The sequence below is a fragment of the Cupressus sempervirens genome, chromosome 7 (assembly GCF_028749045.1).
Source record: "Cupressus sempervirens isolate cs-2001-9-10 chromosome 7, ASM2874904v1, whole genome shotgun sequence".
NCBI lineage: Eukaryota > Viridiplantae > Streptophyta > Pinopsida > Cupressales > Cupressaceae > Cupressus > Cupressus sempervirens.
The window spans coordinates 922,884,976-922,901,033 of NC_143124.1; the positions used below are offsets into that span (position 1 = coordinate 922,884,976).

The window sequence follows — 16,058 nt, forward strand, 5'->3', positions numbered from 1 at the left end:
ACATGACCACAAGTCACTTCAAAAAGCGGTGTTAAAGAAGAGTGCAGAAGAAGTTGCCGAGGTGTATTTCATCCCAAGTATGGATAAGCCTCATCCAGCTAAAGACAAAACTGATTCAATATGATAAGGATCACCTAGCACACTGACCGCAGTATTCAAATAGCCTACACTCACAGTAACCACATCAGGCACATTATCTAGCTTTGTGAATACAGCCCTCTGGAATACCAATAGTGAAATGCCTAAATCTTACAGGCTTGTTGAATGTTGGTTCCACCCAATTCCCCAGTTTTAATGGATTATCTTAAAAATTTCCACAAGCCACTGAAAGAGTAACAATCTTCTTAGATGGCAGTAACATGTTTTCCACTAGACATTTGAATTCTAACTTTCATATGGATCTAGTCTATATTTCCACCACTTTTGTAAGGCACAAGGATACCCTCCAGGTTCCTTTCTATAAGATGTGCACTGGTCAGGTGTTGCTTTGGTTCCAGCTCTTGCCTTTAGCCCCCGTTACATTGAATATCCTATAAGGACTCTTTATAATTAAAACTTTTTCTCACTAATGCTTTTTGCAGTTTTTGCAACTCTTATCAAATATCAATATACCTAGTATTTATGATTTATCAAGAAACATTTTTCATTTTGTAATATATTCCTAAATCCTAGCTATATGAAGCAATGGAAAAAGCATAACCCCAATGTAGCTTGTGCTGCTTCTTCCATGGCAATGATGCATTCTCTTTCTGTGATTAAATAAAAGATTACAACAGGTAAGTAAAACAAGTAAAGATGAAAAAGTAAGTAATCTTCTTTTTTTAGTTAAATCTCTCTGATTTGCACTCAAATTTATCTCTAACAAATATTTTCAAATGTGATGTTTGTGGATCTTCAGTTATTAACCATGCTTTCTGTATTGTAACACTCATTCCTACCACATGGAAATAATTCCTCTAGCACAATACTTTGTTGAAACTCTGTTTGGATAATATCCTTCTTCCCACCAGCTTCACCCACCACATTGGTCCTCTCTCCATTTGTCTTTCGTTCAGAATTATTGTTACAAGTCATATAGATTGCAACACTAGAAATGAAAAAAATATTCTGAAAGAAATACATTATGCAATGAGCCTAATTTGTGGATGGTTCCAGATAACTGCTAACTTGTTTGCAGCTGTACCTTTCATCTTTTTAAAATATGAAGAATTCTTCTTAATTTGTAAACGTCTCCTATGTAACTCCTGAACAAAGGAGATAAAACAAGCAATTAGAAAGATGACGTACATTTCCCATCACTCACAAGCAAAGAGAAAAGTTAATAAACACCCCTGGATGAAAATGCAATTAAAAATGTGGTTTAATTATGAAGCCAGCCTCCTTTCATAGGTAGACAGTTATCAAAATCCCAACAATATCACAATATTCAAGCTAATTTGCATCAATTATTAATGACATCAATTTAGACTGAGGCAGAACATCACATTTCCACAAAGGTACATTATTGTATGCTACATCACAAGGTTCATGCCCAAGTTCACATTTGGAAAGGATACAATTTGAAACAAGTTCGCCAGCTAATAAAAGTCAGGAAAGCAACACAATAGGTTCAAAGATTATAAAATTGTAAATTTGCATATTTTTACAAAACAACGAGTATTACATGGATTTACAAAGATAGTTCTGCAGGTTTTACATATTAACTAGAATCTATGGTATGTAGATCTACGTTAAGTCGACATTTAGTGTGTTCTAGATGAAGACAGTTACAGGTTTGCATGGTTGCTTACCTAGGTCCCTAAAACTATGGTCACTTTATTTGCAGATTGGCTAGCCAAATTGATTCTAGCAATAATCTGTTGTTTAAGTCTTGGAACCTCCCTGTGATCTCTGGTTGTTTTTAATATCCATATTACTATGAGATGTTAAATCTATTTTTTATGTGGACTTCATAATTAAGTTTCTATTTCATTCACTATTCTTGGTCATCTTGTTCTATTGGTATCTTTGATTAAGAGATGGGTGATCTTTCACAATGATTTTTTGTGTCATTAAGAGTCCCTATTGGGGTCATTAAGAGTCCCTATTATGTGAAAGTTCATTGACATTGTTGATACTATTGACAAAGGATGGTTAGCTTCAAGTGATTGGAGATGTCATCTCCCCTCCCGCTCAGTAGCCTATGGTTTTAAACTTAGCCTATTTCTGCACCCCGATAGGCCTAAGTTATAAACTAGAGGTGTCGTGGTGTGGAGGTGGAAAATTAGTAATATCAAATGTTACCCACCTTCCACTGTATCTAAGTTGTTTCTATTCATTCTACAGTGGTGGTGGTCCCCTGTCTCATATGGCACTTGACTGCCAACTCCCTTCCTTCTGACTGCCACCGTAGCCACCTTCTGTCATGGACCTTGTAACATCTGGAGCTGCATGTTGCACCCAGCATAACATCCATTCTTGCATTCGATGGAGTGGTTTGAACATTTCTTGAGGATGGGAAGCATGGAGGGAGTCACTTTTTGCGTGAAGAACAGATTTCTCACTAAGGTGAATTACCATTTCTCTGAGGGGCAATCTTCGCTCTGAACTTTGAATAGGACATAGCCCCTGTTTGGATTCAATTCTTTTTCCAATCAATTTTATGGTTATGCATTCATGGGGCATGAATGTTGGATGAATTGCACATGATCGCAGCTGTTTAGGAACTGAGACGTGGATTATCTTCAGCATTGGATGCTTGAACTGGAGGCATATTCACAGGGTCGGAGTTCTAGCAAGATGGTGCTATGGGCCAGCCAAGCATAATGGGCAGAGGACTAAAGCATGAGATTGACCAACGATTTCATTCTGAAGAAGTTTTTTGCAGTTGCTAGATTTTCGACTAGATAAGGAGCCATTTTCCATGGTTGGCCCAAGTTCTGAGGGTGGACCACACCCTAGGCTATCATGTATTTCGTCCTGCCCAGTACTTTACAAATTGGATAGATTTGTTTTGCTATGATCATTGAGCTGCTGTAGTGAAGTTAGAATTCTTGATGTGTGCACATTTTCTTATATCTGTGACAATGTGGTGTTTGGTCATGTTAACTTATAACTTTAACACCCAGCTGTGAGTGTGTTGTCGTGTGCTGGTTATTATAGTCTAGAATCAATATCAGTAAACTCCTCATTGCAGTACAGTATTGCATATCAGTTATATCTTATTTCTTGGATTCAATCTCTTTCAAGTTTCCAGAATAATCTAGATTATTCATATTTGCATTCTTAATCAGAGCTCATTCCAGGAAGTGGCTGAAATCTTGGTTTTCCATGAAGGACTTGGAGATTTTGTTTAAGCTGTTGTTTTTATGATCTTCCTTTGGTATTAATCATTTTTCTTCGAGCTTCAAGATTTGCAGGTTGCATTTGAAGTTGGCATGAAATGATTGGTAGGTACTCATGGAGACTAGTGAGATTTCGGTGAAGCTAGTAAGATACTGAGAGGGGGGTGAATCAAGATCTATAAAATTTTTATCTTCTTCAAATAAATCAAATGCATTCAACATTAACCCATCTCATATCAGCATCATGAATCATATAACCATAAACTGAAATAAATCAACTATTCATCACATCCTAAACATGAAAGTAAATGTAAACACATAACACAAACGATTTGGTTACCCAAAAACCCTCCAAAGTGAAGGTAAAACTGGGGTGGGGATAACACCCACAAATCTTCACTACTGAAACAATAAAGTGTGCATGTTAAGCCTACAATGTTTGATCACTTCTAGTGATCTACCCAGTGAGGGGTCTACCCTGTTAAGAGCTTACAAGACTTATTCAATCTACTTTAATTAAAGCAATTAAACTTACAACTCAGTAAGCACTCTGTTAGGAGATTTGTATAGGTCTGTTAGGACCACTCTGTTAAGAGATTTACCTTAATTCACTTGCTAGAATGTATCAGTACCTAATCCTTTGGTTAGCACTCTGATGCTTGATTATGGATCTCCTCTTTCCAATTCCTGGTCCGTTCTCTGATCTGATAAACTTTGTTTTGTAGCATCCAAACATAGTCCCTTTCGCATACACACTTCTCTCCTTCACTCACTCCTTCACTCTCTCTTCTGATTTAGGGTTTAGATCCTCCTTAAATAACCAACTGGAGAAGGTTATAGATCATAATCAACGATCTAGATTTCTCCCTTTTGTCGCTTAATCCTTCCATTTTTCTGATTGGTTACACTACCTTCATAGGGACTAATGAGCTCTGACAAAATGCGTAAACAACTCCATAACTGTCTCAATAATCATTAAATCGTGTATAGAAGTCAGCCAAAATGGTGTATAGAGATGTGTGCTGAAATGTTACTTGCTATGAATATTTTAACAAAAAGACCAAAGAGCCTACACCTAGTTAGGGATGTGAATCCATCATGATACTAAAACATAGATATAGATACTCCTACCTGGCCTACTACAGATTCGACTAGAGATTGATATATATGCTCCTACTTGGCCTACTGCTCTTCTGGTATGACTGCGAGTTCTGATACTAACTCTTGAGCTCAATGTTAGTATGCTCAAGCAACCTCTCTACTAAGTTTGATTAGGATTGATATTGACCGCCTCCCTCCATATCAGTTCTCGTTGGATGCCCCTACTCATCTCCCCCCCTCCCTGTTAGGAGTTGAATGAGCATGTCAAACTTGATACCTATAGACAATACACTATCACTAACCCTCCTAGAGGTTTACGTCTGAGGATGGCCTTCTATGTTGAGCACTTTCTAGAGATCCGTGATGGGATTATTGTTCGTCCTAGCTACCTATCTTGACATTGTAATGCCTTACATATCTCTCTGGGCTCCTTCAAAGTTGGTTCTCACCGTCTTCGGGCCCAGACTGACTGTCATATGGATAGCAAAGATTGGATCTGTCAGTTGTGTACTCTAGCAGACATCAAGACAAAGACTCACTATATTTTTTGTTGCTCTATCTTCTATGAGATCAAGGGGAGATTTCATTGTCTCTTCCATGATTGTTTTTCTCTTTAAGCTTTCTTCAGTTACATTGACCAGCGGTGTCTTGCACTTTACCTTCAAGAGGCCACCTTGCTCCACGATAGTACTTTACAGTCACTACTTCCTTCCCTGCATACCTTTGCTCAGCTCATTACTGCCTTTTTCTCACCCTTATCTTCGTCTCGGGATGTGAAAAGGTCATCCAGTACCACCGGTCACTCCAGGTCTGTCAGACTCCATAGCAATTTCTTTCAATAGCGACACTCCTCTAGTAGCTCACATAGACAAATCAAGGCTCATGATCACCCACAATCATATCCTTCTGTGACCGATTTCTTTTTGTCAACAAAGGACTCCTAGTCCTTGCCTTGGCACTTCTCTTCTCTTCTTGTATCTTGTTTCTTGTTTGCTTTTCTCGGGCACCATTTGGTGCTCCTGCTTCTGTCAACTATCTTGTTGTAAGCTCTCAGTCCCACAAACCCGTTGTGGCCTTTTGTTGGACATTAATACTATTATCTTATCTAATCTTATCTTAAAGAGAAAACTAGCATTTGTCATAAGCTTTAATTCCTTGGTGGTGTATGCATAAGATAATGCATTATGAACTTGAAGAAAATATTGGCATTTGTTATAAAGCTTCAATTGCTTGCTAGTGTATGCGTAAGACAATCTTGTGGCACCCTTCTGGTCTACTCAAGGAGTGAATGATCTAAGAGGTATTGCCCACTTGAACATCAAATGCAGTCTTCAATTTATACCGTTGTCTTCTCATATGGGTCAGTCTTGATTATCAAATTTCTAAAGACTTGTTAAGAAGAAGATACACGGTTTAACGAATTTTCGTTCTCCTTATTTCTTGATCTTGAGCTATGGATCTATATCTAATGACTTATTTGGAGAGGTACAAGAAATGGTATGTTGCTTTGGGCATATTCTCTATAATGTGGGAATGTTTGGCTTCTTTGATCTACCTTCAATATCAGGAACTTACATCTACTGCTGCCATGTTTTCATCATAATCTGAATGTTAGATGTTGATATTCTTTCATGTTTGGATGTTAAAGAATATCTTACTTCTGTTGATATTCTTTCATGTTTGGATGTTAAAGATATCTTACTTCACATAGCTTGGCACATGTTAGTGTGGTATAAGGATATGGTTTGATTTCCAGGTTCTTTCTTTAATCTTGTTCTTCTTCGCTGATGTTTGTATTTGCATTACATTGGATTTGATATTTATGGGAAGCCATGGTAATCACTATGTTTGTGGTCATGACTTGTTCATTAATCTTGGGTGGCAACATAGAGGTTACTTGATCTCTTTGTATGGAGAACTTGGGAGAGCTATGAAGACTACCGGTTAGAGATTATCATTGCACTATGTGATTGAGGGATTAGCCACATCCTCTATGATTTCTGCAAGAGGCAGACTTGTGTAATGGTTTGATCATGTTTTCAGATTTGACATTACCCATGCAGGAGTTTTTGGGATATGTTGTTTGTTCGTAGGTAGGTTATCCTTGTTACTTTGGTTCGCAATATACTAATGTGATGATGAGTTTTCTCGTTGTATTTATTTTGGATACATGAGGTATGAAATCTGTAGGTGTGTACAGACTATTTATTAGAGAAGGATAATTCGAATGTGAATTGTCTGTACCCACAAGATTGATTCAGCACTAATGCAGACCTTACGTAGCCTTGTTTGTGGTCACATACAAGGACTTTTTGGCTGATTGTGGGTTGATATGTTTAGAACATGGAGTTCTTCCTATGATGTTTTGAATACCATAGATTGAAGTATGGTTAGCTTGATGAGTTGCAAATTGTTGTAGTTGCTATTCCAAGTCCAACTACTATGAGTAAGGCAATTACTCAGAGCCATTTGTTATGATTTGAATTTGACACTTGTACTCATCTAAAGATTGGTGCAGATTTCAATGACAATTGGCATGCTACAATTTGGCATGTTCCTTGTTTAATCATGGTGACATGATGTGAGGATTTTTTTGCTTGAAGGGATGTTTCTCCCTTGTTGGTGATTACTATAGGTGTATTTGCAATGTATAATATCAAGTGGGAGAATGTTAGGATTAAGATATCATCTACCTTAAAAATCCTATGTAACAATGCATTATTATAACATCATTGGATAGTATCCTTCTGCACTTGGGTGTATATGAAAAAAAATTATAATATGTATTCTCACCATTGTTTATAATATATTTATAAAGGACGAAGGGTTCCAGTAGCAATGGTAAAGGTGACTCGTGTACATAAATATTTAATTAATGTTGTTTCCATATGAGATGCCTCAAATGCGATGGTAAAAGACAAGTGACAAGTACAAAAGAGTGACTATGGGCTTCTCCAAGTGGGCATTTGGAAAGAGGCAACAAGTATCTCTTCATATTCCTTCATTTGTTACATGCCATGTGATGTTTCATTTCCATGTTTGGTTGCTTAGGTTAAAGGGAAATTTTTGGAGCCAAAACCTATATCCTACATATTATGATATTCGTAGGAAGCAAATCAAGGTTGAGATTAGAATAAAGAGTCATGTTTGGATGCCAAGTTTGCCACATACAACCTCTATACAAAACTATAAAATCAGCTCCTTGGAAGTAGAAAGTAAAATGAATAGTTGAATGTAGAGGTATTCCTTATATTGCAGGTAAAGGGACAAGCTGGAGTAAAGAGGCTGTGCACAGGGAAACAAGTGCTTCTATATTGGAGGCAAAGATAGAATTGTGTGACATGCTGTGGTCTAAATCAAAGATAATGCATACTTAGCATCTCTTATTGGTGCAGTCTTTTCTTGCGATCCCTTGGAATAAAAGCATTACAAGGGTGAACAAAAGTAGGTGCCACAATGAAACAAGAAAATAACAAAATATTAAAACAGAGATACTGATCACATCATCCAAAAGGAGGAAACAACAAAAAACTGACCCACAAAAACATCAGAGAAACCAAATAACGATCCTAATTCAGACACAGAACTGGGGTCAATTTGAAATACAAGTTCCAAGGAGAAGGACAATTTAGCTCTTCCGACGCCACCCATAGGAAGAGAGGATTCATTTTAGTCTGTTACTGCAACCAGGGGGCAGAATTCACATCTAGAGAGACTGAAATATTTGGAGGACCAGAACAAATCACCTCATTAGTAGGGATGATCCTACCCAGAATCCATTGAATTTCTGAAGATAATTAAAAGTCTTCCCCAAATGGAAGGTCATGTGTGCAGAGTACATCACCCGAAATCCAAAACAGCAATGCCAAAGGGAATCCCTCCCACAGTCAAAGCACTGTAGCATGGATCTTTTGAATTCCATCTCAATTCACAGCCTGCAAACAGTCAGTAAAAAAAACATACCAAGAAGCCATGAATGCATTACCAGAGAGTGCTCGATGAGCTGAAAAAAGAAGGCATGAGTGCATTCATGCTGGCTATAAGTTCTTATATGTCAAGCCTTGAATAGCCAGTGGCAACTGCCACTCTCCCTCTCCATTCATTCCAAAGTATGCCAATTTTTTCACTTATGCATCGGAGATTAGGTAGGGCCTGCATCTGCACCGTCATAGCTTCAAGAGCTTCCCGAGCGCACTAGTGGATGGAGACAGTGGGCAGCACAAAGGGTGGTAAGGCGGGGGGGATCTAACCTCCGCCGTAAACGAGAGATGTTCAATGGCATCATGGCGAGGAAATCTGCAGTACAATTGCCTTCCTAATTCAATGCTTAAAAGAAACGCACTTGAAATAGTTATCTGACATAATCTAATAGTTAGAAAGAAGCAGTAATAAAAAATTCACAGAAACTTCCAAATGTTCTCCAACTTAGGGATTTTTACAATTCGGGGTAATTCGCATGACCTAAAGCCGTGTCCATCAATTTAAATTACTTAGATGATGCAAATTCCCCCGAATTGTAAAAATCCCCAAGTTGGAGAACATTTAGTAAGGTTGTCATCAGACAATCCTGTGATGCATTTGAGTGTGACATATGTTTATAAATCTTAAGAATATTTTCAAACACTTACTGCACAGCAAATAATCTCAACGATTTGCCAAAAACAAAAGTTTATAGTGAAATTTATTTGAAATGAAGACTTTAAGGTTGGACGTACCTTGAGCTTGCATGGCTGGGTGTGTGAGATTGAACTGGATTGAAAATTAGTCTGAAGAAGATCAGTAGCAGCCATGGCTGCCTCCTTCTTGGCTTCGTCCTCTTCCTCCATCAAGACTTGACGATGTTACACAATCTAAATGTGAAGTAAACAAGAGTTCTTGTTGAGATGGAGTCCGTGTCTTATGTGAGGCCCGTGGCTATACAGCCACGAAAATGCACTCCCTTTACATTGTTTTTCTAACTTCAAATATTTATACACTCAAAAATTTAAATTTAAATTATTATTTATAAGATTTGTTAATTTTATCAAATTTTAATTATACATGTACATAAATATTCATTTCATTCTTTAATTTCTATGAATTTATTTGTATAATTAATAATTTAATTGTACAATACTTAACATATATTTATAATTATTAATTTTTAAATTATTTTTTATAATTTATTTAAATTTTAAAAAAAAATTATCGGTAAATGGCCAATGGCCATGATAATTGATTATTATAAGAATAAATATACAAATACAATAGCGTTCCACTGTTCAAATGAGCACTGGTAGGAAAGAACGGGGAAAGAAAACCTCTAGTCTAGCGTGGGACCAAAGTCCTATATTATTACAACATAAAAGGGGCATACCCCAATCCAATAAATTATGTCCCATATGTTATAACAATCAAATTACATAGAAACTTGGAGCATACACTCTTTGAAGTATTACAAATTTCCTTAACGAAATTCCATCTCATACTTTACACTCTTGCATAGGTGCCAAAAACGAGCTTACCTGTCTAACCATCTTGCCAATCAAAAGAGGTTAATCATATAATATTGCACACTACTTTAGGCAGTGGCACCATTTGATACGAAGTAAATATAAAACCATCTAAAGTAGCATTATATAACACCATATCAAGGATAAACTAGACTACTCTATAAACCTAACAAGATATTTAAACTACTACAACTACACTAAACAATGAACAAAGTCATAAAACTAATGAAAGATAACTTATAAAGAAAAACCAATCAAGCCTTAAACTAAGAGATATAGATTCGAATAGAGAGTCTATATACTAAATCAAAAGCACCAATCAACCAAATCAAATCTCTTAAGATTCGAAGATTATCCAAACAAAACTGGCACCCTACTAACCTATGTTCTCACTACGGGTAACGGAACATAGAATATCATCCTAAAGCCTAATTCTGAATTAGCCCATTAAAAGGGTTCCAAAGCACGCAGATGAGCTATACTCCCCTATAACAACTCATCAGATGCTTCAGAAACCAATCCTACCAGAAATAAACCCTCATCGGAATTACTTGTCCAGAATACAAACAATTACCCTTTGTGACAATTGAATCAAATGGTAATAATGATTGAATCAAAACACCCTGGATAATGCAATCAGAATTAGGAAATACTGATAAAAACTACTTATGCAAAATATAGCATCCTGAAGAGATTATTCCAGACATGGTGATGATGTGAAAAATGCTTTATCATATAGTGTCCTAGATACAGAGAATTAATTAATCGAAACAACAGATAGCTAAGTTATCCTATCTCAGTCGTATGAGAAATTAAAACGAGCATACATTAGTGAAAAAAGAACAACACAAGAATATTGAAGCCACAATTTAAGAAACCCTAATATCTAATCTTGAATTGTAACCTACCATGAGTGCACAAACAAGCCCTAAAATCAAGAATTAAATAACCTCAAAACTAAAAACCCATAGATATTCATGTATTAATCAACACAAAGAAACAGTAATCTAATAAACTTCATATATTATGAATAATATATATACAAGATATAGATCGCGATCAATAGATACATTTGATAAAGTCTCTAAGCTTCTTAATAGTAAACAGAGTTCATACGTATTAATAACATAATAGATTGATCAGTCCTAAAGTCCAACAAAAAACAATATTAAACAAGTTACCTATCTGCTACCAGAGTACTAAAACAAACACAAAATTCTAAAAAACCATCAGGCATCACCTTACTTCCAGTACACCATAATCACTTTAGGAATATCATTAGATGCTCCACATAATAGTTAGGCAGGAATTCAAAGTCGACTTTGGCCCTACTCATTTTTTTGGAGTTCAATGTGCAGAAATTCAGGGTGTCAAGGTTATCAAACACCACTCCCAATTGAATGTAGGCATTGGATAGATGTAGATAATTAATCAACCAGTCTTTTCTCTCATCCGCAATAATCCCTCTCCAGTGAAGCAAAAAAATGGATGCTCACCTCCATTTTAGGCCACTCCCAATAAAAGGCAAGGCTCTCACGGCTTACCAATAATGGAAGTTTATATGTAGTTACCAAATCAGGAGACCCCAAAGGCAACTTCATATATTGTTCTGGCAAAGGGATTCGCAGTTTATCATCTATGTTGAGTACTACTTTTTCCAATCTCTTTATCCATGTTGGAACAAATAGGTCACATCAAAATCTGATTATGTCCCCTGCCTCAACTTTTGCTCTAGCCAAGCATCCAATGAAAGACTCAATAATGTCGTTGTTAGTCCTCCATGTAAACTAGTAGTCAAAGACCCCTTCCCGAATAACCCTATTGATGACAATCCGAGTCATATCATCAATCGGGTTGAGAATTATGTTCCATCTCTCTGGTTTTACATTTCCATAGAATGCCATAGTTCAATTTTTAGTTGCATGAAACACAAAGATATTTGAATCCATATTTAGGGACAGAAAATGACAGATGATGGAGACAAGATCTGACACCTAGTTAAAAAGGGAAAAGAAGCTCCTAGAAATAGACCAGTATGACGATATGAGATGATGTCATCCATTATGAACTGCCCCTAGCCACTAAATAATGATATTATCATAGGATAAAGGCTACTGCCAACCGAGAATACAGGGACAATTATAAGATCATCCCATTTCATGATGAGAACAATTGCATAAAGAATAACTAAGAATCGCCACTAAGGTAGGCTATCATATATATAGAATATGAGACTATTGTGATATGCAAAAGTAGGAAATAGGAGAAATACAAATAGAGAATAAAACAAATGAATATATATATATATATATATATATATAATGTAAGAGGAGTGATAAAAAGAAAGAAGATCGGAATTGATCATCAAATATGCTTTACAATCCAGATAATCATGGAGAGGATGATCCATTTTTGAAGATCAAGGAGTTGATCCCATCTGCCCCCAAATTTGCTAAATGAACCGCAATCTAGTTACCTTCCCTAAAAATATGGTAGATCCTACTATCTTCAAGCTTGCCCAACTGCACTAGGACTTCTTCTAACTGTGAATTGAGTACCCAATTAGGCGTAGATTGTTTTCTAATTGCATTTAAGACAATTTGCGAGTCACCTTCTATGACAACTTTAGATAGTTTTAACATATGTCATAAATGAAGACCTTGGTTTAGAGCCTCCAATTCTGCTAGATTATTAGAGGTTGGTTGGATAGACATAACTTTTTTTGCTACCCAGTGACCAGTGTCATCATTAATGATGCATCTGATACTAGTTGCACTTGGATTACGTCGAGTGGCACCATCAAAGTTCAGTTTAGCCCAACCATTTGGTGGAGGAGCCCATCTACAGTTTTCTCTTGCCTCCTTACTATTCTTTAGATAGAACAGAGGTGGATTAATCAAGTTTGGCGAGTGCTTCTTCATCTGCTCATCCCAACTGGAGAAGAATCCTCCATCTTTCAGAGAGTTTCTAAGATGCAAGTTAGTAGTCTCAACAATGCTAGCTTCCAATTTTATAATTAATTCTTCAAGTTTCATTTCTAAGTTAAGGAATATACGATGGTTCCTTTCCTTCCAAATTTTCCATACCAAAACGGAGGGACAAATATTCCAAAGCTTATTATATACACCTTTGACTAAATTCATGGGCCATCCCTTAAGAAGATCACATAGTGATTTCAGGAAAGGGGTGGACCATCCCAGCATGTGCTTGAGCCATTTCCAATAGCTTTAGGAGAAAGAACAATTAAAAAGAATGTGATCAGCATCTTTGTTGTCTTGTTTGCAGAGAACACATCTAGAAGGACCCTGAAAATTGAGTTTACAAAGCTTGTCCATGGTCAGAATTCTATTTTGGAAAGCCAAGCATAAAAAGAATCCTTCTTTTGGAAGGCATGAATAATCCCAACACAGCTGTAGCGGGATATCCACTTTGTCCCAATTTTGGGAATCTAATAAGGCCCTATATCCATTTTTAATGCAATACTTCCCATCATTAGAGGCTACCCAAATAAGTTCATCTTTCTTTTCTGATTGCTTAGTCCTCCTATCTCCTAATAATTTTTGGTAAACTTTAACTAACTCACTATCCATACCCATGCCCTCCAAAGATTTCCACACCCATTTAGGAGTACCATCAACATAAACCATAGTCTTGTAATCACAGACTTTGTTGCCCCACAGATTAATAAGTGTATCTTTGAGATCCCTTGGGATATAGCTCTGATATAGGGGTGGATGTCCATCCCAAGAATCTTCCCAAAAAAAGGCCTCATCGCCCTTACCAAAATCCCAGGTTAAAAACTTACAGATTAAGTGGTGGCATTTTAACATAAAGTTCCAACTTTTTGATCTTGTAGGAGGATTTTTCATTCTAAAAATCGAAAGCGGGTCCTCAACATTAAGATATTTATTGTGTAGATTTTTTACCCATTTGTGCTCTCTTTCCTTATAGAGATGCCAGATAAGTTTCGCCCCTAGGGCTTCATTTTTCCATAGGAGATTCTTGATCCCTAGCCCACCCAAATCCTTAGGTTTACAAATGTTCTCCCTTTTGATCAATGCCAATTTTTTGTCCTCTTCACAATCCTTCCAAAGAAAATTTCGCAATTTGGATTTGAATTTGAGGAGGTTTCATTTGGATATAGGAAGACAAGATAACGGGAAGGTTGGAATGGTTGACATCACATATCTAATCTTGGTGCTTTTCTCAGCCTTTGTAAGCCATTTATCCTTCCAACAGCCAAGCTTAGCATCCATTTTTTCCAAGGTGTTACACCATACCTTACTCGATTTCAATCCTTTCTCTAAGGCAATTTCGAGATACTTGTAGGGAAATAAACCTTTTTTATATCCCATGATCTTGCATATTTGTTGCTCTATATCTAGTCTCGTATTGATAAAGAAAAATTTGGATTTAAGCTCATTGACTTTCTGTCTGGAGGCTTCCATATACATTTTTATGATGGTTTTTAGCCAAGCGCCTCTTTGCCTATACTTTTTTCAAGCAAGATGGTATCATCCGCATATTGTTGGTGGTAATGTTAGGCATATTTCTAGTAACAGTAATACTTGAAATCCTTTGCTTTTTATGTGCATCAGTCACTGCTCTCCCAAATGCTTCTACCATGATGATGTAAAGAGAGGGAGATAGTGGATCTCCTTGCCTAATGCCCCTTGATATATCAAAAAAACCTTTCGGCATTCCATTTATGAGGATTAAGATTTTGGGGGTGGATATAAATTTGAAAATGAAGTTGATCCATTGATGGGAAAACCCAAAGGCATCCAAAACCTTACATAAGAACCTCTAATCAACCATATCATAAGCTTTTTGAATGTCCAATTTCATGAACATGCACGCCTCTTTGTTCTTACACACTGAATGAATAGTCTCTTGAATGGTAATAATTCCATCAAGAATAGATCTTCCTGGTGTAAAGTTAGTTTGTTCCTCTGATATTATTTTAGGAAGTATACCTTTAAGCCTATTAGCTAGGATCTTGGAAAAAACTTTGTACACAGTATTGCAAAGTGCGATCGATCTAAAATCACCTGGGGTCTCAGGATTAGCCTTTTTAGGGATCAAAGTGAGAAAACAATGATTGATTTCTGATAAAAGAGTACCCCCATTCCTAGAGGCTTCAATTGCCTTCCATAGATATGAACCTATAATATCCCAACATGATTGGAAAAAGAAGGCCTGAAAACCATTTGGGCCTGGGGATTTATCCAGATTCATATCAAAGATTACCTTCCTAACTTCTTCCAATGTTATAGATTTGTTTAAAACCTTATTAACTTCAGTTGTAACAATTTTTGGGATTACTTTAAGAAGATTAGCTTGTACTATTTTGTTTGAACCTTCGTGATTGTTTAAAATATTCTAATAGTATTTGATGAAGGTATCTGCAATTTCACTTGGATTATTAGTTAGAATGGCCAAGTGATTTTTGACACAAGTTATTCTAGTCTTTAACCTGTTATATAAAGTGGAGTTATAAAAGAAATTTGTATTTTGATCCCCTTCAGCTAGTCATCTCTCTTTTGATTTTTGTCTCCAAAAAAATTCATCTTTTGTTAATAAATCCTCTTGCCTTCCTAATAAATCTTTTTCTAATAGATAGTTGTCATTGTTCGTACCTTTACTAATTACTTCCACATTTAAATCTTTTAGTTGCTTCTCTATATCTAGTTTTTCTTTAAAGATGTTATTGAAATGTTCCTTATTCCATTTAAGTATTCATTCCTTGAGCATCTTCATTTTGGAGACAAAAACAAACATCTTTGAGCCTTCAAAACTATCTTGTGCCCACCATTCTTTAATATTATTGGTGAAACTTGGATCTAAGAACCACATTTTTTCACATTTAAATGAATTCCTAGCCAGCTTATGTGGCTCTGAAAATTCCAATATGACTTGAAAATGATCTGACCCAGCAATAGGCAACATAGTAGATTGAATATTTAGATTATTATCATCCAAATTACCTTTAATCAAGAACCTATCAACTTTTTCAGCAATGTATGTGAAGTCCTTTCTCCTATTATTCCATGTGTAAATCCCATTACTAATTTCAATATCAATCAACTTATGCGAAAAGCACCAATCTTTGAAGTCTTTATATGCTTGTGATAATTGTTTA

The 16,058-nt window shown here is 36.3% G+C and overlaps 1 long non-coding RNA gene across 2 annotated transcripts; it reads right to left on the reverse strand.

The window, feature by feature from the left end:
- Positions 1 to 492: 492 nt before the first annotated feature.
- On the reverse strand, positions 493 to 9,263 carry LOC149550563 (uncharacterized). 2 transcript variants are annotated; one of them, XR_016354530.1, is made up of 3 exons: positions 9,140 to 9,263; positions 939 to 1,244; positions 493 to 749 (listed from the first exon to the last, which is right to left on the reverse strand). It is a non-coding gene; the product is annotated as an uncharacterized LOC149550563 (long non-coding RNA). The 2 variants fall into 2 exon arrangements; XR_016354531.1 differs by lacking the exon at positions 493 to 749 and having other exon boundaries at positions 760 to 1,244.
- Positions 9,264 to 16,058: the final 6,795 nt, after the last annotated feature.